This window comes from Corapipo altera, unplaced genomic scaffold, assembly GCF_003945725.1.
Source record: "Corapipo altera isolate COAL_440 unplaced genomic scaffold, ASM394572v1 0, whole genome shotgun sequence".
NCBI classification, from domain to species: Eukaryota; Metazoa; Chordata; class Aves; order Passeriformes; family Pipridae; genus Corapipo; species Corapipo altera.
In genome coordinates this window covers 58,882,133-58,904,415 of record NW_020884872.1, presented here as the reverse complement: position 1 = coordinate 58,904,415, position 22,283 = coordinate 58,882,133, and the positions used below count along the sequence as shown (strand labels likewise).

Sequence of the window (22,283 nt, the reverse complement as noted above, 5' to 3'; positions counted from 1 at the left end):
ATAAATGCTCAGCCAGACAATCAGACAGTGTACCTTCACCTTATTACGTGTGACCGAAACTGCAAACAGCTCAGATCAATCTCAGAGATATTAAATTAGAGCTGAGTCTCACTCTATCTCCCGTACAAAATGAGCTGAGCTAAATCTGAGATAATGCCCATATCAAGAGACATGACGAACCATATTCCACTGGGTGAAGATTTATTTTTAGTTTTTCCATAGAATATTTCTGATTATATGAACAATGGGAAAGAAGAAAAAATCTCAGCATTAGAAATGCATTGAATCTGTACATGCATTATGTAGCAGCTGGGGGTTCTGTCTCTAAGACAGAACCGAATTATGATTCTTGCATAATGTAACAATATGATAACTAAAAAGAAGACCTGGGTTGAAATGGGTAGCAGATAATATTACAGAATTACAATAACAAGGTCATTTGAAAATGAGGGCAAGTAAGAAACTCAAGGAAAGAAAGTAGATATAATGAATAGAAAGGAAGCATTCGTTATGGGGTGGGTGTAGAGCAAAGAGTAAGTTAGATTCCTAAACTAAATTGGCACATACAGGCCGTATTTATATCCCTGCAGTTTTGAAAAAAACACCTCCCATTCCTCATGCTGTTATTGCAGTTCTTAGGGGGATAAAAAGATCTTGCATCATAAACATTGAGCTAAGCAGCATTGTCATCATCATCATCATCATCACAGTAAACTGGTTTAGGCCATCTCAAATGGTATAGTAGTTATTTTCTGGCTATACCTATAGTCATAAATAGAACAGAGGCAGGTTATAGGCTAACATGCTGTCCTAAAACCACCCCAACTGATTATTGCTAAAAATTCTCTGACGTATTTTTGTCTTTTTATTCTACTATTTTCCCAGACAGTTTCTGGACACTGATAGGGAATAAACTGGGTGAGGGACAGCTTGAACATCCACACTCCTTTCTGATGAGTGAGGGGAAAGTTTTGCCATGTGGAGATGAATTGTGCTGTGCCACTTGGCCTCAGGGGCAGACTGTGTTCCTTGGTCTGTTTTATTTGGTAGTACAAAATGAATCCTTTCAGAATCATAAAGGTCAAATAAGGTACCAGAAGACAGGAAAAAAGACAATCATAGTCATTATTCTTAAATGGGGAAAAGATTAGTCAACATCAATTTCTAGAAAAAAATCTAGAATAAATAATTGACTACACTATATATAAGTCCCTGAAGGATAGCAAGGAGATAAATAATAGTCCACTGGAATTCATCACAAACATCTTGCATTAAACTAATTTAATTTCTGTCCATAACGAGATTCTACAGCTAGAGCTGAAGCTGTTAATTTCACATATTTTGATCTGAACACTGTCTTACATAACATTCTCATTAAAAGATTTCCGCATATATAGCCTTGGTGGATCTTCTGTAGTGTGGGATAAAATTGACCAGATAATTATATGCTAAGAATATTTTCTCTGGTTCACTCTTCAGTTGGAATGACTTACTTTACTGAGTAGCATGTCAGAGGGATATGTCTTGGATCTCACTCACTTGACATTTTGATTATTCACCTGGATGATGGAAAAGAAAATATCAGATATTAAATTTGCAGATGACTTGAAGACAAGAAGGACAGCAAATGCATTGGAGGACAGAGCTAGAATTTAAGGAGAGCTTGAGAAATGAAGTGTCAAATAGCATTCAAAGTGCATAAATGCAAGATATTACACTAAGACAAGAGTAATTAATGGTACAAAAGTAATCAGGGTACACATGTGGTATACAGTATAACAGCAGTACAACCAGTAAAGTACTCTTCTTCAAGACAGGTTCTGAAGGTTGTGAGGTCCTTCTGTACCCTGTGGGGGTACCTGAGCATGGCTGTGCAATGGTAGCAAGCTTGTAGACTGAAGGAGTCAGGGCTGAGGATCCAGCTCTCGTGGGTTCACTTTTAGAGGGTTTACTTGAGTCTGGCTCTAGTCTGGTCTTGTGGACTGTCCATCAGCAGAAAATGTTCAATAAGTAGACTCTTGAGGAACATTGTTTGGTTTAGTTTTGTCCCAAAGAAAAGCAGGTCATGCACCTCAAGACTTCTCTGTAATACAAAATAAACATTTTATATGGGGATGAAGTCAACCACTTCAAAAGTACTCTTGTAGCAACTGAAATACTGATATACATGTATATACCATTGGACATCACAAATTGAAACAAATAGTTTCCGTTGGCAAAATGGCAGACATCAGATCACGTTTTACGTACAGAGTAACAGCTTGCAAGTCATACTGTTTTGTCCCACGTTTTGTAAGAGTTCAGCTGAAACTCTGTTCAGTTTTGGGTATGAGAAAGACAAGCTGGAGTCAGTCTAGAAGAAAGTGATTTTAAAATCGCTTGGGAAAGATTAAAGGACTTGGGATTGTTTAGCTTTAAAACTGATTGGGGACATGACAAAAGATGACAAACACTTTTAGAGAGAAGAGAATAATCTGTTCTTCTTCCCATGATGGATAGCACAAACAAGAATAACAGGAAAAGTCTCCCAAGCCTATGCTTGGGGAAGCACCAGCACAGATTGCCTATGGAGATATGGCAGTCTGTATCAAGGAGGATCAGTAGCAATTAGACAAGTAAGTGGTATAAATGATCCCTCCTTAGGCTAGGTGGATGGACTAGGCAGCTTCTGAAGGTCCCTCCCAATCCAGTTTTAACATGACTCCTCTTTTTTCCTCCTGACTCAGTGGAACTACATTATTTTTTCCCAGTGGTCCTTGTTTCAAGCAGTGGGGAGCAGAATGGTTTGCATCAGAGAGAAGCTTAGGATGTTTTCCTAGGATACAGTCTGAAGCTGCTAAGGTGAAATGTCCCTGGGAACCTTGCATACCTGACTCCTGCGGAGATCCCACTCTTGCCACTGAACTATTGGATGGAAGAGGTGTTTTCATTCACTTCAGACCATGGTTTTAAGTAAATGTGGTTATGCTTTGCTGGGAGAAATCATGGCAATACAGATCACATGCAGAAATAGAATTTTATGTGACTCGGAAAATGTGTTGCATGTTTATTTGGGCATTTGAAGAAGTGCTGAGAAGATTGCAGTGAAGACTGGAACCTGTGTATGCTGTGCTTGTCTGCTGAACCTGAAGCCTGTATATGCTGTGCTTCTGTCTAGTGCCTTCAATAGAAGAACATAAGACATCAGAGACCAAAAAAAAGTAGAGGCAACTGGAGTTACCAGTTGCAGTGGCATATCCATAGGACAACTAAAACAAACACCTGACACTGACTGCAATCCTTATGTAGAACAGGATACTCTCTGGATTCAGCTAGTACTAAATAGATGCTAATTGCCTAATCTGTATGTTTAATAAAATATTTATTTCTTTATTTTAATAAATTAAACAAATAATTAATCATTAATTATATTATATAATAATATAAAATCTATAAACAATAAATATTTAATTCATTAAACATGTTTAATAAACCTAGTGTATATGCAAACTCCAAGGAGGAAATGTGGCTCACTGTTGGTCTCCATATCCTCTCTGATATGGTACAAATGACACTAAACAGATGCCTTTTCTGAAGTCAGCTGCAGCAGGGTGAGGCTTGAGCAGATCCGCAGAAGGCCAGATTTCTCACACATCACAGGGTAGTTGCTCTTCAGGAACAATGTGACATTTAGCACTGAGTCAAGAGAAACACAACGGCCTATGCAGTGCTGTACTATTGTGTTGATGACTAGGTGTGCAGTGGCATTTAAAAAATGAGCACTGGCTTTTTAGTGCTCTACAAACTCTGAACCCAGTCCTTTAAAGCCTCCATGCGTGGAATTCACATTGACTTGTGTATACGGAGGACTAGCCAGGTCAAGTTTGAATATTAAATAATAACTTGTCATTCCTGATGTTGCTGCTTAGAGCTGGCATCATATTGTTTTGTTTAGGCAGAAACTGTTAAAATTTTTTTCATACTTTAGGTTTTACTAACTGAGAAGACTAATATATTTAAAGCAATTCTTACAGAAGGGAAACCTACACTCTTTTTCAACCTGCAAAAAAGCCCCCAAATCTGAACAACACTGGCAAAATCTATAAACAAAGCAATTGATGAAACAAATAGTCAATGTTAAAAAGAATATGAGGCCATTCCAGAACAGCCTCTACCTTTTTAGGCAGTCTAAACAGACAGGCTACAACAACATGAAGAATTTGGTTTTTCCAAGATACAACATATTTTTCTTTTTTTAGCAGCCAAAAAGCTCCATACGCAAGGAGAGCATACAGCCAAGTTTTATATATAGTGAAATAAATTGTAGAGGTGTAGGTGTTAGTGGAGCCTGAATACAATGCACTACTAGAGGTGGAGAAACTGTGTCTCCTGGTCTCCAGGACTCTGCAGTTTATCTCTCTGTGATGCATATGTTGAAGCTGGACTGAAATTAACCTCTGCTGAAGGCAAAATTTCTCCCTAGAGGAGGTTAGCTCTAGAAACCGTAGCAATATACACAGTTTATTTGTTCCACAGGGAAAATATATTAAGAACCTGTAGCTGTGGCATGACTCATCTACTCACAATGTACAAGGAGCTGGAAATTCCTCCATTTTACGAAAATAGAGCATGTCCCTTGAGTATCTGGAAAACAGACGTAGTGGTTTTACATCAAGCAACATCTTGCTTATCTAAGCCAGAATGAGTAAAAATGGAAATGCAGGGATAGAATGACTGCTGATTTCGAGAAAACTGGAGAACTGCAAATATAATTGACTGAAAGGTAACATATAGAAGCAGCATACTTTTACGTAGTGGTTGATATACCTATTATATTGTTGTGGGTTTTTTTTTCAACTAGAGCTTAACACATGTAAACAGAGTCCATAGTATTTAGTAAATTGTGCTTAGCTGGAAACTTAATAACTAAAAGATGAATAGTACATGAGCAGAAACACTACAGGACCATCCGTTGTTACATGAATGGCAGATGGCATGAGCAGCCTTGCAAACTTTAAGAAACTTCTTTTCCATTTGAATGAGAATAAAAAGAAAATGTAATGAAATGAGGTTGCTCTTTCACCATTCATGGGTTGGATTCAACTCTTCCTGAAGTTGATGATGGTTTTGTTCCATGTAGAGTGGCCACCTGTTGTAAATGGTTAGCTGAATTCCACTTGCAGGTATATTTTAGGGAAGAATCTGGGAAGATTGTGACTCAAGGCTTGCTTTAGAGCAAGGCATTCAGTCTCATTTCCCAGCCCTACACAAAAGACAGTTAATTCATATTTCTGGGGTTTTATTTCCTTCACGGTGATAATGTATCTGGTACTACATGCTTGTTCAGCACATTATTACCCTAGCTTGGCTGGTGTCCCTGGGCAGTGTTCTCTGATACATGACATAAATAATATTAATGACGAGAAAGAAAGATCACCATTGGCGTTAGTTCCCTGTTCTGTGGAGAGGCTGAAGGTGTGTAAAGGGCTGGAAGGTATTGGTACCGTCTTTCCTCTGCGTTAGGATTAAGGCCACTGAGGAGGACAAACCTGCCATACTGCTGTGCGTAGAGCATAAATCCAGAGTTTTTTGGGTCCTGTCCATTACAAGCACCACATTTATTTGTGGTGTAGCAACAATAGCAGTACTAGTTGAAGTAGAAGCAGCGGTAGTTGTAGTAGTAGTTGCAACAAATGTTCAGGCATTAACTGACTGGCCTTTTTCAAGGGAGTTATCGCTGGGGGCTAAATGAAGGAGGTGTGTGGGTAATGTGGGGTCTACTAGCCCCATCACACTAATTCCCTTGATTGCTGCTCTTATTAATCTATTTGGTTATTACGTTAATCTCTTTGACTATTTCATTAATCTCTTTGGCTGCAGCTAGAGTTAATGTTAAGGCAATTTTTCTTTTGTGTTCTTCCCCTGGCTGGGACTCCTCCAATTTCTAGAGCATTGCAATAGCTTTTACAGCAGCTTTGAGAATACCTCCGCTGAGATATGCATAATATGTTATTTACTGAGAAATTCCTAAAGAAAAAACCTGGCCTTTAAAATAAACCTTACTAGACCTAGGTAAACAGATTTAGAAACACTAGAGCCAGAGAATTTTCATCTACGTGAAAAGATTCTTTTCTTCTACCAACCAACAACTGTGCTTCATGGATAAGCCCCAGCAGAAGAAAATATATCCATAGCTGTTACAGCTGCTCTAAAGGGCTATTGCCAATATCTGGCTTTGCCGCTTTCTTCTCAGTGTTTTGCAACTTCAAAATAAAGTTATTTCTTTTCTAAATATCCTCTGAACTGGAAAATATAACCTTCAGGATTTCTTCCATGGATTTCTGTACACAGGCAAGCTGAACAAACACAGGGCTATTCTAAGACGGAAGCCTTTTCTTTTGTATGAATGCAGGTCTGATGATCAATGTAAAGTGTCCTCCTACCCAAAGCACAAAGATTTTGGTGGTCTGAGTTCTTTTGGTAAACACATTTGCTTTTCTGGAAGGCAGTATGGAATTTCACATAGGCTCTGCTTAGGAAGGAGACTGATTGCACTGTAGACACTTAAGTTTTGTGTATACTTTGGAAGATGGTAGCCGGTGTATTTAAACATATTAATTGTCACTTCATTCCCAAGATGTCATGTCAGTTCCCAAGAAGGTTCTGATGAGAAGGCCAACAAAGACCAGTCATAGTTTCACTCTCAAGGTTAGTTGAATGTGTTACAAATACTAGCACCACAATTAGCATTGATTACACTGACTGGTAGCACTGGTGTGAGACAAGTACAGACCGCAGCTGAGCAGGGACACAATTCATCTTGGGAAAAGCTACTTTAAGTCCTCTTTTGCAGGGCTGTTTGCAGCCTGCCATACTATGCCATGTGAATGATACAGCTAATTGTTCAGTGCATCAAGGAAGAGCTTATGTGGTCCATGCACCTTGCTTTCCTCCAGCCTCTGTTGTCTCCCATTCAACCATGCTGCCACTCAGGGTCTGTTTTTGCTCCTCAGAAATTACTTTACCTATCCTGTTTTGTTTTGACATATACACAGCTTTGATCAAACTTCATCTTGAAAAAAACCTCTGTGCATGTATCTTGAAGCTATCAAAATAACAGACTAGAACCAGGGAATGTCCAAGGGACATGAAAACACAAAAGCTGTTTGTACTTTAGCAACATGCTATACTGCAAACTGTGCTGATTGAACTATCCATGGTAAACCATGCTTATTTGTGGCTGACTGCCTCATCAATTTTCATTTGGGAACTGAAATGGAATTTTGGGGTTTGATATGGATATGGAGTGGAATTTTGGATATGGTATTAATTAGGAAGGAAACTGGCTGCAATATGCTTGGAGATAAAAACCTTTTCTGGTGGGAATCTGGTTTTGTATCATATCCAAATTGTTAAAGAAGCATTTTACTGCAAAAGATATTTTTATGTAATACTGTTACCTCTCACTGGAGGAAAAGAATTAAACATGGAGATGATTGGATTAATGAGAAAAAAATCTAGAAAAAAGATTTTCTGGTTACAATAGATTTTTAAGAATTAAGTTTTGATTGGGAATGCCCACTAATTAGTCCATGCATAGCTCCCATATCTGTGTAAGTAGTTCGACAGTTCTCATCATGGCACTTTACATTATTCATTTGACCACTTTGTCAGGACCATAAGATCATTATAAACATTCACAAAGCTATGCATAGCTGCCACATCTGTCCCATAGCTCATAAGTGCTGCTGAAACACATCTTACACACAAGCATTGTTGTCATGGTGTGCAGTTTTTAAAAGCTAGGTAAGAGTTTGACAGTGAATTCTGATTAAGGCTCTGTGGCATTGATCAACCTCAGACATCAAAGCAGAGCTTCTTCAAGCTTTTCAGGAGTTTGATCTCCTTCCCAATTGCAGAGCACAGCTACCTGCAATTCAGGCCCTGCATGGGCTTTCTTACTCTGCTCAGCCCTAAGTGTACATCAGGGCAACACAACTATAGCAGGAAAGCCAGAAAAGTGAAGAAAAAAAATTGAAGGATGCCCACTAATTAGAGTCAGACACAAAGCAATGGAAAACATCACAGTAAAGGAGGCAGGGGTATCAGTGTAGAATGCTTTTTAGGAGAGGAAAAGGCAAGTTAAAGGACATACTAGAAGAATGAAATTCATTAGAGGGCTTATAAAACACAGAAAAGAATAGATTATAAGCAAGAAAAGCAAAAAGTGACTGAAGGTTGACTGGCAACTGGAGTGAACAACTCAAGCAATCAACAGAAAAATTGAAAGCTGACAGCAATCCAGGAATTCAGGGAGTGAAAGACTAGAGCCAAACTGACTGCCAACATGAAAATTGAACTCTAGTCTCCCAAGGAAGGGAGGACTTGAAAAAAAGGGGGGGGGGGGGGAATCAGGAAAAAGGAAGTTGAACTCACCAGAAGATAGAAAAGAGACAAGTTAGCTGGATTCCAAAGGACAAGGAAGATGAAAGGGGAATAGAGATGGACCTGACAGGAGAAAACAGTAAAAGTGGAAGTCTGGCACCTCTGCAGCAGCTTTGGGAGTCAGACAGCAGGTGCCTTAAGCCAGGGCTCATCAAGACCCGGAAACACAAGAAGCAAGCAGGGAAAGAGGGGTGAAAAAAGCCTTTCTGGGAAAGCTGACAAAAGTCAGGGAGATGGGTTAGTGGTAGTCCTGCTATCTGTGTGGTGCCAGACAACTGTGAGAAAGAGACTGCAGCCCAGCAGAGGAGATGATCTGGGACATGCCATGATGATTTGAGTCCAATTGCTTTGTGAAGAGTACCGTGGAAAAGACGGTTTTGTATTTCTTAGACCAAACTGCATATTCCTAAGACTATCCAGGGCCTGAAAATCTGACTGCGGTTTGTGCCTGCTGGCTTGAGGAGAAATAGGTGTCTTGAGTAAGAGTTTTTACTTTTTATACTAAATATATTTTGTACATTACAGAAAATTTGGAAGACAGAGAACAAGCAATCAGAAAGGGGAAGAATTTCTCTGTCCTGGTGGCAGACGTTGGGATTTTCTGGAAGCTCAGAATCACAACTCTCCCTAAAGAGCTTCCAAAAGAGGAGCTATCTCTTACCCTGATGTGCTTGGCTGGAGAGCTTGCTTTTAGCCACATATTAAAATTAGATGTCAGAAAACTCAAGGTCAAACTTTTGTTTTTAGCAAAGCTTTAAATTATTAAAAAATTTAAGGACACACTTTAGAAAGGGTCCATGGTTGGAAAGCTAGTGGAAAATATTTAGCAGATCTGCAAAGCAGTTCTATTTATTTATACGGAAGACCTCTTCTGCACCAGAGCAATTTCAGTCCATGAAATGCTCAAAGATGCAGTGCCACCTTTTGGACAAATGGATGTCATGTTAGGTCAGGCATGAAGTTGAAAGAGGGAAAGAGAAATAACAGATGTCCAGAACTGGCTCTCTGAGAAATGATCAGTAGCAAATGGAGAAGATAATTGGAAGCAGTACTCATAAATAGTTGTCTGCTTTTTCTTTAGCAAATGTGTGGCTTTATTTCCCAATTTACTTGAAAAGCTTTTTAAGGTCAGTGAAGTCCACACCTATTTTAAAAATAAGAAACCAAGTAAAAAATAAAGAAGAGAAAAAAAGTACACTGTGGTTGGTTATACAGAACTGGAGTATGGGTGTTAACTCAGTGCTGGGCCTTGCTGGCTGTAATGTTAGATAAGCAATACTAAATTCTCCAGTGACTACAGTGGAGTAGTGCATGATCCTCACCATTTGGGGAAGAACATTCAAACAAATATGTATGCCATCATCTAGATGGAAGGGGACCACCACTGTAGTCTTGGAGATTTAAGGGCTGACAGCAGAGAAATTGTATGTAGTTCTTGTCTAGCAAAGGAATACTTTAAATGATGTATCAATCATCTTCAGTGAACTGTAAAGTCTGTATATTACCTGGACTAGCCAAAACATCAACAAATAAGAAGGAAGTTAACCATAGAGAAAGGTGAACTGATTAGTCTGGAAATAATATATCCTCCCAGTGGTACCCTCCTACTGTGCTGTACATCCTTTCGGTAATCTCTGTGGGTTAACTATTTCCTTGAATACACTAAAAGGGTTCTGTGCAAATAAAGTGCCCAGTACTGTGAGTACAGTGAAAAACCACCCGAGACTCTGCATCTTTCTGCAGTGTGAATCCTTTGGATCCTAGTACCAAGGCCAAATCTGAGAATGAAGTCTTAGAAAATTTCCTTAATTTCTTCTCCATGTACCATAACAGCAGCAGTGGACATTGCAGCCCTTGCTCAGGTAGCCCACCACAAAATGATATAAATCTGTAGAACAGTCATTAGGGTATCCTAGTACTTTGCTGGAAATGTTGCAATAAGGACTTGCAGTCTGAAGGAGGACAATATTCTGGTCCGGGCTTCTGCTACTGCCAGATCTGTAACCCACCGAGAGGATGGCAGGATAAAATTCCAGCAACAAATATAAGATTTTTCAATTTTGTCACTGCTACCACCTTCTTCAGCCTCCACCTTATCTTCTAGGGAGCAGAGATAGATCTCAGGGATCTGGGGACCCTTCTTGTTTTGTGCGAAATTACTGCTAGGTGTCTTGGTGGTCCTGGGACCCATCACATATGTAATCTGTCTCTCTCCTGTGTGCCAGCACAGGGATTGTTATTAGACTCCTCTGTGTGCTTCCTCTTCTTCTCACTTATTGAAGCCAACTTGGCTTATTGCAGTCAGATAGTTTTCTCCAGACAGGTGAAGTACAGAGCATGCATGTATTGCTTTCTAGCAGGGAAGAGGTGCTTTCAAGAGTGACACAATGTTCTTGTTCCCAGTGGCATATTTGTGCTAAGACAGCTCTCTTCTTCCCAGTGTTTCACTTTGTGCTCAAACCATGACACACTTGTCTTTAGCAATAGGTATTATAAAGCATTCTGTCTCTATCTCCCAGGCCATTCCAGTAATGCTGTAGACTGAATATGATTTAATCTACAACTGGAACAAAAATATAATGAAGAAAATACATTTCAACTGACAGAAAACCTTTTAGCTCCGTCCAAATTAGATGTTTTGTTTTATTTTTGTGCGTTTTTCTCATGTTTTAAAAAAACATAACGTAGCTGAAGTTAGTCTTGAAATACCATTAGAAGAATGCTACCTATATTATATATAGCATACTATGCTTCCAAATTTTGAAATATTTCAATTGTTCCAGTATGAAAAAAAATTTGATAGAATTTTATCCCTTACAAAAAAAAATCCATTTGTTTTTATCTGCAAATATTTATGGATTTTGCCAAGAATTCAAATATTGGCTGTCCAAAGCATATTTCTCCTTAGTAAATAAATGATACAAATGACCAAATATGTCTCATTCTAATAATATATTTTATTTTTTTGTTATATGCATAATAAAAAAAAAATGTGTTTGCTTTCATTTAGCAATGGATCTGAAAACATAAATAAAGGCAGACCTCTCACAGAAAATTACATTAGAAGTTTATACTATACTCAAATTTAGTTCAAATGCTTCTACTTCACCTTTTGTGCAGCAAGCGGCACTCACCAGCAAATGGCAAATCACTGCTTATGTTTTTTATGCTCTGTGCTTGCCTGTTCTTGTGCCTTTACTGTACTGTGCTGTATTGCACTTCTGTTGGTTTTTTGAAAATACACCTTGTATGAAAATATGACAAGACAGCTAAACCAAAAGAAATGTGATAATGTGTAATTCTGTACACACACAGCAGCTGCTGTATCTATGATTCTGCAAGTCAAAAAAAGGTGATGAGGAATGCAAAGCCTGACTTGAACTATTCTCTTACACTAGCTTCATGGAGACACCAAAAAATTCAGATGCAGTAGAATGGAATGTTAAGCCATTGTTTGTCTTGTCATGGGCAACTAAACTTGTTAATGGGAGCAATGCTTCCTTACACTTTTCCCAGATAACAAGTTTGGTGGAATCTAAAATACTTTTAAAGGAGAACATGCACATTAAAAAGGTGGACCAGTAATCTACTGGGCTTAGGAAAAGAATGTCCAATTCTCATTTGTACAACAGTCTCCAATGACTGAGAGGGAGGAAATAAGGTTTTAGTCCTATTAAAAAGTAGCTGCCACACATAAGAGTAAGGTGTTGTATTAAACCTGAAGTCATGCTGCAATTATTTTTCCTGATGTGCTAAACATCTCCAAATCACCATCCAATATTCATGCTAATACACTGCAATTAGAGAGATGACTAAGTACCAATACACAGTATTCAAGGAAGGAAACCTGCAGACAGCTACAAAAGCTTCTCTTCACAACTGCAACAAGAAGATCTTCTAGTGAGTGCATCAATTTCAATTAAGACACCAAGTTAAATTTTCAAGTCCACACACAGATTTTGTTTTCCCTTGACAGGACCAATATTGTTAAAGAAAACCAAACCAAACCTTTTCTAGGATGAACACAACTGCAATGAGCAGCTTTGAGGTAATAGATTGTCCCCTGTATTAGAAGCTGAATCAGTATAATTGCTTTTAAACTGTCACTCTGTAGTTACTCTATACAAACATCCTCTGTAGCTACACATGGAACTGTGTTTGGGTCTTTTTCTGATGTTTGAAATACTGTGCTTTTCTATCATTGTTGATGAGCCACAAATCAATCTGTTATGAGCCTGTTATCTCACATGAATGCCCTTAGAAACCAAATGATGCGCCCACAGCTGGCATGACATGAAGTGAGAGTGCATGCTAAGTCTGTAGACTACAGGTGCCCCACCTGCACTTCCCATGGAGATTTTCAGTATTTCAGTGTGAGTAGCTTTGTAAAAATGGGTTGGTTGTTCTAAGAAGCACTTAATCTTGGTGTAAAAGGGTGAGATTTCATTCACCTTGAGGGATTTGCACCCAATTCCATTATAGCTGAATCAAAGTTATTTTCTTAATTCAAATCCGGTAGGAAATGTTTTTTGTTTACTGCTCTGGTTTTGGGGGAGAAAGAGCTTGCAAGACAACAGATTTTGCAGATTCTTTCCAGTGTGTCCCAGAGATAATAACACTCTGAAATATTATTGGAAGATTGTGGTAAAATTCTTGGGGCCAAACTCCTCAGATCCTCCTGCCTTGTCCACAGTAGTTTATGTTGTTGTCAGCATCTGCCTGGATCACTTGAGCAGAAACCACAGCTCAGTGGACACCAGAAATTGGCTCCTAAGAAAAGACTGCTTGTACTTTTACTTGTACAGTTTATACATTATTGTTGTGTGTGTGGAAGTACTTTGCACGCAGAAGGTTTGAGGCTTATTTACACTTAGAGCTGTCCTGATGCAGCAGTCAGCAGAGATCGATTTGTGCAGCTGGGCCAGTTATAGTCCACTCTAGAGCCCACTATGGAGAGAAGCAACAATCATATTCTCTGCTGATGTGGTGCTTAATGCAACCTATGTGTGTCCTTCCCTATTCCTAATTGTCAGCACTGGAGCATCTATATTAATAATCTGCTGCCAACTGTTCCTAAGAAAAGCCATGGGATTTGCCTCACATATTCATGCCTGCTCTATGTGTGCAGCTCTGGCACTGAAGAAGCAAAAGAGAATGAACAAAATGTACTTGGGCCTCTGCCCTCGTTTCTGGCCCAGTTCTATAGACCTTATGTACAGTGGACTGTACGAGTAACCCTGTTATGCAAATATACTTTCTAGAAGTACAGAGTAGCTTATACCTTACTCAACAGCAGAAAGTTAAATACTAGGTGGAGGAAGGATCTCCTCATCCAGATTTCCTCTGATTTTGCAGTCTTTCTGTAGATTTTTCAGTGAAAAACACTCAAAAATAAACATTCATGTGGTATCAGGCAGCATTTACAGTGCAGAAGAGAGTGTATTTTGACAATACCAATATTTTCTATAATTGGTAAGACCGCAAAAGTATGTACTTGACTGAACTCTTGAGTGGCAAGTATTTTACTTGCAGTAAACAAGATCATCAGAGAGGCATTCATAGGAGAGAGACTAAATCAGTGAGTGAGCAGCAGATGGGGCTTGAGATTCAAAAACGAAGAGCACAGGTGACTTCATCTCCTAAATCTATTATTGATTAAACCATGAACAGTCAAGACTCTCATTTCACTCATGTTTAGTGCAGCAGCTCTTGGCTGCCAAGCTTAGGGCATGAGCAACCTAGATGGAATTAAAAAAGATCTGGGTAACAAAGTATATGCAGATAAAGTGCAATCATACCATTATTATTGATATTAACTCATGCACAGCTGAAGCCATTTGCATGGATTAAAATCAGAGATGAAAGAAATCTTTAGCAGTACCGGTGGCAGCACATGTGCACAAGTGTGGGGCTGGCACAAAGTCCTTGTTGGTGAGTATCAGATCTCTTGAGCACTGCTGTCTGCAACATCTCCTTTTACTCCTTGGGAGACTGTCTCTTTCTCATCCCTGTAGTGGCTGATGCACATCTAGAGTGGTACAGGCAGTTCTGTCTCATCAGAAAGTGATGCTTTGATCTTCTTTTTCTCCCTTAGCACCTAGTCCAAAGTAACAGATTTTCTTCCCTATCATGTTGACTACTTTTTTTTTTTTACACAGTTTTTTTGGGGGGGGGTTCTAAATTATGTTTTCTTTTCAATCTTTGTCTTAACCCCAACCTTCTCTTAAATATGATACCCAACCTCTTTTCCTTTTATTATAGGATTCTTTCTTTCTTCAAGCTACTCTTCTAACAAAATCTGGACACTTTTTTCAGGATCATAACACAGTGACAGCATAGTGACTGCCTGCTTCTTTAAGGCAAACAGCGCCTATGCTGTTAATGAAGTTATTGCTCAATCCTTCTTACTTTCTATTCTACCCTGTGAACAGGGAAGTTTGACCCAACAAAGCCATTGAATAACCAAAGGCAGTGCATAGGGCTGAATTCTTATTGTTCTGTGTTCCTTCTTCCTGAACATGAATGATATGGTTCCTGCTGAGTTTGAGCGATTTCCATAAGAGCAGTCAGTAGCACCGGCAGGCTTTTGAATTGCAAAATGCTACATCATGCTCATCCTGAAAATTTGTTGTCCTCTTACTTGCATATTGTGGACTGAATCTGAGCTCTTCAGAGAAAGCGCTCTTGTTCTGCTCCTCCACCTAACAGCATGCATAGAGCAGACCTTACTAAAGGAGCTGCACTGTGACAACCTCTGTCCCATTGCTCAAAAAAAAAAGCCTGGATTCATCTTCTTTACTCCCCCCATGAGGCATTTATCCACATGGATAAGATTCTCCTCAGCCTTCTCTTCTCCAAAGGATGAATGATCCCAGCTCTCTCAGCCTCTCCTTGTCTCAAAATGCTCCAATTTCTTAACCATCTTTGTGTCCCTTCATTGGACTCTCCCCAGCATGTCCATGTCTCCTACTGAGGAGCCCAGAACCGGACACTACTCCAGATGTGGCCTCACCAGGGCTGAGCAGCAGGCAGGGGTCACCTTCGTTGACCTGCTGGCAACACTTTTGTTCACACAAGGAGACTGTTGGCATTCTTAGTTGTGAGGGCACATTACTGGCTCATAGGCAACTTACTGTCCACCAAGACCTACAACTACTTCTTTGCAGAGTTTTTTTCCAGTTGGTCACCAGTGTGTACTGATGCCTGGATCATTCCTCCCTTGGCATTTCCCCTTGAATTCCATGATGTTCCTATCAGTCTATTTCTCCAGCATTGGATGGAAGCATGAACCTCTGGTGTATCAGCCACTTCTCCCAGTTTTGTATCATCTGTAAAGTTGCTGAGGGTGTACTCTCTGCCATCACCTTGGTCATTAATGAAGCTGTCAAGCAGTACTTACCCCTGTATACACTACTAGTGACTGCTCTCCAGCAGGACTTTACATTACTGGTAACAGCCCTCTGGGCCTGGCCACACCATCCATTTGTCTATATATACTTTGTCAGCTATGTCCATTTTAAGCACAAGTGGTAAAAACTGCAGTTTCCAGATGGAAGGCCCATCTTGAGCTGGAGAGCCATAGACTGTGCGTATCACATGGAGGAGTTGTTGCAATCAACCTCTTGAGTGCTTTTGATTCTGTGATAAATTAGACAGTAAAGGCCCTTTTCAGCTTCCAACAGCACTTAATCCAAACAGAGCATGACCTTATCTACCTGCAAACTGTTATCATCATATTCTGCTCTATTTTGCTTCAAGGGATAGTCACATCTTGCTTCCTGCTAGACACACCTGACCACATTGATTCTGCTCCATTTCTTAAGAAGTCAGGTCTTTAGGCAAGCAGTAATAATTGGCAGTGGTGTATAGAGATTTACAGGTTTGTTCTACATCTTGTAGGCTTCAATCCTTTCCACTTGTTCAGAAACCTCTGGGATGGCTAGATGAGCTGGTTTGTTTTTTGCACTGGGTTCTTTTTTTTCTCCCATCTAAATTTATTAACATGATTTTCAATTACTTTTAGAACCCTGATAGTAATTTATTTTTAATTATCTACACTATGTAGCTGTAACTTGCTAAATATTCAGGTCAGTTTAAGGTCTCCCTCTAAAAGTGAGTATTAATATCATGGAAAGGCTCTCAATCTAGTTCTATTATTACTATTAATTCTAATTAAAATAGTTCTTATCTGGAAGTTTTATGTCTGGAGTATTTTGTAAATATTTACCAATTAATTTTCACACAATTATTGCAAGATAGGCAGGAAATAACAGTGAAAAATCTATAGCATAGAATAAAAAGAAGAAAATCACTTAACTACAGTAAAAGGATTTCATGAGTTTGTATTGCCCATAGGTTCATTCTCTTGGAATGTTGTGTAGTTCCCTGCACATGCATGTGGACCCACTGTACAGAGGCAGAAGCTGTGTATCCTTGACAGCATGTGAGCTAATGCACACTTTGTTTTCTCTCAGCAGGGAATAGAGAGTAAAGAAGTTCACATCATCAGATTCAGCTTGAAATGAAGAAATTGAACCAACCTAGCATGTGGATTTAAAGAGGCAATAGGTCTCCCCATCTTGATTCAGAGCCATAAAAAGAATTGGATTCCTCAGCATATGGTTAAACACCAAGGGAAAAGGACTAAATAGACAAGATTGGATTGAAAGGAAGAGAATAGATCTGAAATTCAAATTAGGAAAGCAATGCTGAGTCCTTGGCCCTGTTACCATATTTGACACTGACAGAGATTAGTCTTGGCACCATCAGTAATGAGAGAGTTGGGGTGCTTTTTAAGCTAAATTTGCTGCCAATATCTAAAAGATTTGCCATCCATGGATGAGCACATTGTGTCAGAAGGCCAAGAGCTATTAATACAGTCACTACATAATGAGTGGGGAAGACCAAAGAAGCAGCTTGTGTAAGATTAAAGGCAGTTCCAAGTCAACACCATTTCTGCAGTGTTACAGTTCTGTGGATCAGCTACAACGGAAGTCTGGGGCTCCAGGGCAGAGTATCAGTGATGCAGAGCCACTGACTGGCACATTTGCCATAAGAAGCCCAGGGGGCACATGCAAATTATTTCCCCAAGAAAAAAAAAGAAAAAGAAATTGATGAAATGATGGCTTTGCTCCTTGGAAAAGAATGATGCCAGTATGACAGTTCCAGGCATAAGATGGATGCACAATCTGATCACCAGCCACCAGGAAAGATGATGAAGAAACTATTGCCAAGTGCTTCTACGAGGTGTGTCATTAACATGCCATGGGCTGAAGACTCCCCTGGAGTTTTCCCATAAATGGTAAAAAGTGCCTCCAAGCCTATGTTGCTTGCAAATGGCTCCAGAGGGCAGAATCCAGGCAGTCAGATGAAGCATGAGGTGGCATGAAGGCAAAGAAACCATTCTTATTCAGGACTGGCCAGTTTTCAAAGTTGTAATGACAGAAGACATTATTGCCGTGTACAGGATTGGCTGAGTATGTGCAAGAAAAGATGTTTAGTGCATCCTAAACAGTTATTCCTGCTGTCATGAGATAGTGACTGAAACAAGCTGGAAGTATATGGCATGAATTACTGGTTGTGAGTGTGCAGAAAATAGTGAAAGGGATATACACAGAACAGAGGGAAATGTCAGAAGCATGCTACAATCTCAGTCTATTGTCTCCACCCACATCCCAAATAAGAAAGCCTTGTTAACGTTTACAGGACACAGCAGAGATCATGGCTGCTTTTAGTTCTTTTGAGCTGTGGAGACTATTGGGACCATACTTCGATAGGACCTATAATAAGAAAGGAAAATTTTCAATTGGAAAACTTTAAAAACAACCTGATGACTAAAGCCCTGAAGAGCCCAGTTCATTGCCTTCTACTCTGGTGGGCAGTTGTAGGGAGACTCTGGCTTGAACACAGTGTAGGTTCCTACCCTCTGTCAACAGAAAACCTCAGAAACATAGAAACCTCAGAAAGTGTCAGCTCAGAACATTGTTTTTACCTTTTCCTTTCTTAGGGAGCTGTGCATAGTTGTGAATGCCCTATCCCAAGCTGTGGATATCCCAACCCTGGAAGTGTTAAAAAGGCCAAATTGGATGGGGCTTTGAGCAACCTAGTGGTCTAATGGAAGATGTCCCTTCCCATGGTTTTGAACTAGATGATCTTTAAGGTCACTTCCAACCCTAACCACTCTATGATTCTTTGATACCTGCTTCACCCTGAATGAGTAGTTTAGGAGTCTGGCATTTGCAGGAAAGAAACTCAATTAATTTCCCAAACAGAATTTTATTATGACAGAGGAGCAAAATCATTGGATCCTTTAATAAGAACCTGTGGCAGTCATGGCAAGGGAAACAATGTAGGAGCTTAGCCCACATGAATTTCTGAGTTAGTGCCCACAGAAATAAAAATCTGCTGGAGCACAATGTATACTATTCAAAACTGAGTCATCTTTCACTCAAGACATCTTCACATGGTGTGCAGCGTGGATGAAAAGGTACTGTCTATCCTGTCCCCAGTGCTCTGCTCTGTCAGATTTCCTTCAGTTTTGTAGTTAAGTCAGGAGCCACACTGGCTTCCAATAGGCCCTGCTAAGGTCTTCTGTCCTAAGTCTTCATGAGCAGTAGCTATGCCATGACACAGGGGAAATGTTTCCTCATTTATTCTACATGGACATAGCCAGCACTCTTCCCACTTCACATGTGTACTGGGCTAGCACTGGTGACACAGACTCCTGCTCTCCTTTCACTTCAGTTTGTTCACTGTCAACCTGGAAAACAAAATTGATTTAGAGTTTACTGCCTACTGAATAATTGAAGATTTAAGGTTAATACTTTGATCCCATAGGAAAATTTCAGCCATTGCCCCACTTTATGTGCATCACATAAAGTAGTCTATGCATAGGTCTCTCCACAGCCAAGTACCTGTCAAGGTTCCTCAGCCTACATGCAAGGCACACGGACTGGGCTGGAGGGACTGGAGCAATTACTGTCGTTCAGTCTGACTGTACAGGTTAGCTTGTAACATTCAGAAGATGATCTTTAAATATCTGGTTTTAAGGGGTGACCTGTGGAGGTTTTCTGAGTCATACCTTACAGACTGGGACAGGTACTGCAGGCTGTCTTATCAAGAGGACTGTGCTGGAGATGGTTGCAGGCCATTGTGTGCCTGCTGAAATCAGCTGCAGTCTGCACTGGGGCACATGAAGGCAGTGATGGAGAAACTATTGCATGACAAATCTCCACCATTATCCAGTCAGTGAAGCACACAGTGCCCTTGCTCAGACAAATTTAAGAAACAAACCAATAGCAGTTAATGGTTGTGGTTAATGGTTGGACTCCATGATCATGGAGGTAATTCTGAGAAAACAGCTGATGCCAAAAAGGCTGGTGACATCCGTGAGGAACTATGGCCATGGGTGATCAATGCCGAGAGAGGAACACCCCTGAGGGACTGCAGTCATGAGCAAGCCATGCAGAGACAAGAACATTCAGAGCGACTATGGCTGTCAGTGATCACATGGTGAGGAAGCAGGGAAATAGAAGTTTCCGCAAGTTTTAAAAAAATCTAATATTTCTCTGTTTTTTATTAATACCCAGATAAGTTGCTGAGTGTTTGTGTTGGCTGTCAAAAAATTAACTAGAGTAAGACTTCCCAACCTAAGACCTTTCTGCCCATGGTAAATGTCTTACTGCATCTCACTCTAGGGTTGTCAGTGATATGACAATAATAAGGATAGTGAGAACAATGAAGCAGATTTTGGATTCAGAATAATCAAGACAGAGTGAAGGACACAAAGTAGCACAAATACTATCTAATTCCTTAAATTTCAATAACCATTATATATATATATTTATCTCATATAAAATCAAATATATACAGATACATTCATGTGTGTATATTCAAAAAAATAGGTATCTTTGAAAATATTTTTATACATATGTTAATTTCTATTACATATTAGCATAGTTTATTATATAATAGCAATTTTTCCACACAATGATTTGAAACAATGGAAGTAAAAATAATCTAATCTAATCTAATCTATATGTGCTATACACATATACAGGATACAATATAACATATCACAAACGGTCAAGAGATTAAGCCATATAATTTATGTGATGGTATACTGTTGCTCAGCCATCCGGTAAGTATCTCTGACAGATGATATCTTTCGACATTAAAACTCGCATTATTTTGATCTTTAAATCTAGATTGACAAAAACTTGATAAACTGCTGAAATTTGACTGGATTTTTGTTTTTTCTTTTTAAAAAAATTAACTTGTTTATTCAATGTGTATTTCTATATATCTATGCACGTTCTCCTGAAAAAAAAAATAGAGAAGGTGCTTTAAAATTGTTTGTATGAACTTCTGGGGAAAAAAATCTTCCCCTGTTCCTATCAGCAGGTTTTGCTCTTCAGTAGTCACGAATTCTGCTGATTCCCTTGCACAGAAACTGTGGGAGAGCTCATGGCCAATCCTGTCCAGTACCTGTTGATGAGAAGAGATGCATCCCAGGGACTACAGGAGCCATTCAGGAGACCAGCAGTGGACCAGCAATATAATGAACCCATTACATGAGAAAAATTTCTACTTGAGAGAAAATGACTAAAGTGTCTGCTAACAATACATGTGAGGACGTTTGGTCTCCCTATGTAGTGCAATGCCATTTTTTCTTAATAATATTTCTGTTCACCTTTCATGACCCAACATTCCTTACTCATGACAGTTTGACATCACATCTAAATTTATGCCTAAACGTAGCTTTCATTGAAGTCAACCCCCTGCTGGCATCCCAATGGCCATGAAAAGAAAATGTTCTCTTTCATTGCAGAAAAAAGCATAGGTGTCTGCAAAAGAATAAATGAGCTACTTATCAAACTGCATTTTAAATCTGTACTTTTAATGTGACAGGGTATTTTATGTGACTTATTTTCTTTCTATTCTCTCTTGCTAATTGATTGTTCACGTACCAAAAACCCAAAAATAAGTAAAAGAAAGCAGAAGTGCTGATCAGAGAATAGATTTGATTTCTCACAGCACAGTCATGCTGTGGTTAGTTATGTACCTGCTCAAATGAATGCAAAGACTATTCAAATATACAGTGGCTGAGGGGAACCTTCCAGACCTGTTTATAAGCAATAAAAGTACATACACACTGCTGCCCATTCGGTGCTGGGTAAATGCTATGTTAGTCAGACAGACTTAAAAGGAATGGCTGGAGAGATCAAATAGGGAGCTGTCGTCTGTGTAGTAAAAAACAGAGTCACATTCAAGTGTTTACAGCAACATTGGTTGAGATTTTTGTTTTCCTTTTAATACTGTTTTTTTACTGAAAGAATACAGTGAAATAAGCCGTGAAGGGGTAGGACAGCTCTATGTGACATCTCATTTTACTTCTGGATACCAAGAGAGATGAATGTTTGGGGATACCCAGCATTCCCATTTCCATTGCCATTCCTCTAGAATTGAAATATCATGTACAGAAACTTATTCTTTATGATTTAATTTCTTTCTGCCCAAGCAGCCAATCAGAAACATAAATGGACAAAACCAGTTCTACAATAAAACTGTGTGTGTATTATATTGCAGCCATATTATTCTGAATTTTTGCTCTGATTTTGCCTAAGGATCGATGGATAACTGAAACACAACAGTAAATTTTTTTTTTGTTTGCTTCTTAAAGAAAAACGGAACCACCCAATTGATAATAAAAATCACTACGTGCTTTTCTGTGAGCACATTCTTGCACAGCAATTAAGTATTGAGTAAATAATAAACATCTCAACACAAACCTTTTAGAGCCCAAATAAGACAAGTGAGTTACAAAATGTTCTCTTACAATAGGAAAATTGCTTCATTAT

General features: G+C 39.3%; 1 protein-coding gene across 1 annotated transcript in view; it reads right to left on the bottom strand.

Annotated features, from left to right (window-relative positions):
• Positions 1-209: 209 nt before the first annotated feature.
• Positions 210-22,283, bottom strand: part of EPSTI1 (epithelial stromal interaction 1) — an 89,731-nt gene continuing 67,657 nt past the window's right edge. Inside the window, exon 11 of the mRNA XM_027649616.1 lies at positions 210-2,083. The gene's annotated coding sequence lies outside the window, so the exon portion shown is untranslated. The remainder of the gene's footprint in view (positions 2,084-22,283) is intronic.